This window comes from Octodon degus, unplaced genomic scaffold (assembly GCF_000260255.1).
Source record: "Octodon degus isolate 3935 unplaced genomic scaffold, OctDeg1.0 scaffold00037, whole genome shotgun sequence".
Lineage (NCBI taxonomy): Eukaryota > Metazoa > Chordata > Mammalia > Rodentia > Octodontidae > Octodon > Octodon degus.
In genome coordinates, this window is record NW_004524613.1 from 403,243 (window position 1) to 405,267 (window position 2,025).

Below are 2,025 nucleotides of genomic sequence, written 5' to 3' on the forward strand. Positions count from 1 at the left end.
AACACACATAAAATGAACAAGTGATTCTAAAACAAGATCACATTTAGAAAAAAAGCTTATCAAAAGTGAAATATAAAAACATGAAAATATATTTCGAAATAAGCCGCATTTCATATAGTTAGGTTTCAACTCATGCAATCGAGTAGGTCAGGCATTCTGACTCTACAAGGTCTATTGGAGGTAGAAGCCAGCAGGTGGGCTCTCCAGAAGATCGAGACAGGCCCAAAATAAAGTGGACTGTAGATTTTAGTGTTTTTGGGCAGTGTGTGTGAAGGCTAAAATAGCCCAGCCGAGGGAGAGCTCATCTTGGCAGGGCTATCTTTAGTTTGGGTGAAATTGTTGCTTCAGTCTGACTCTAGCTCTGGGTCAAAAGGAAGTGAGATTTGGACTGTGGGTGAGGGTCCTGATTTATCACATTAACCTGTAAAAATGGATGCAACCAGAGACCATACTCCTAGGTGAAATAGGCTGCATGTGCAAACATCCTGTTGTCTCATGAGAATAAGGACCTGAAACAGCAAATAAAATCTGGAAATGGGCTGAGATGATAGCTTAGCAGCATAACCATCTGCCTGGTGGTCACGACTCATTGTACCCCATGTTGTGCCAACTCCACAATTCCAGCAACACTTTGCTGGCACCGGAAACAGGCATGGTGTTGCCCACCAGTAATGGAGGTAAAGGGAATGTTGAGACAGGAGGATCGCTCTCGGATCACTAGTATGATCACTAGTCACAATGGTAAATCTTGATTGCTGAGAAGGAACAGGAGACTCTAAGTTAGGAACTGGGGCATCATAAGAAGCAACAATTCTCACCCTTCTCAGCCTCAATACTACAAAAGTAAAGGCCTTTAATCTGTAGAAAAAGCTGCAGCGAACAAGATTCCAGATATTCTGAGAATTAGATACAGAGAGCACAGCGACACAGGTATGCCATTCCTACAGCCAGAAGAGAGGAAAGTCTGACTACTGTGGCAGAAGGCACCAGCTCGGGGCATAGTCTCTGGGGTGCTTGTTACAGACACTTGCAGAATGAAAGAATTGTGTGTTTATCATGGGTCCCACCCACTTTTCACAATTTCTGAGAGGCCAGGCAGAGTGCCCCTCGAGGGAACTGTATGAAGCCATGAACATGAAGCCCAAGGTGCAGTGAAAAATGCAGAAGTTGGGACAAGCTGGGATTATGAATCATCTAATAGAAGCTTGAAGGAGGAAGCAAAGTGATTAAGACAGAAGCCCTGGGAGATACAACCACCAAAGTGCTATAGGAGAGGAATGACCCCAAGCCCTTCATGTATGGATCATGCAATACATTGTCTCAGATTCTGCATGTGGAACAATCGCACTGTTTGCCGTGCTCAATTTTGGACATGCTTTCATACACTGCTTTGTTTCTCCCTGTTTTTAACATTTGGAAGGGCCATGTTTGTCTTGTGCCTACATTTGTATAGGGGTTTACAGCTAAGACTTTCCCTGATGTCTCAGAGAAGACTGGTGACGGAATTTTCAGCAATGCTGAAACTCTTGGTGCTTTGGTAACTCTTAGAGATGGACTGAAGGCCTTTTGCATAAAGCGATGTGCATGAGCTTTTGAGGGCCAGGGAAGGAATGTTGTAGCTTCTTTCAGAGTGGACCCACGAAGTGTCACCCAATCTTGGGGATTAGCTTTTGAAGTTGGCTGAACCTCCTTTGTGAACAATTCATTGTCCAGTGCTGACACTGGGGATGTGAGTGCTCCCTATGCCCTAGAGTGAGCACCGTGTATACATAGGTGGGAGAGGAGGAGGCTTGCCTTCCTGTTCTACCCCTGGTGACTTTCCTACTTTTGGTGTCTTACATGAACTTGAAGGCTGCCCTCTGCCATGCACCCTGCCGTGCAGCCCAAGGACAGAGGATGGAAGCCCACATAATCTAGGAACAAAGTGTGTCTTTCCCTCTTTTTAAGAATTGATTAATTAATATTTGCAATACATCATGAGACTATAAGGATGCTTACATTCTTAAAATTTGAAATATAAAATAA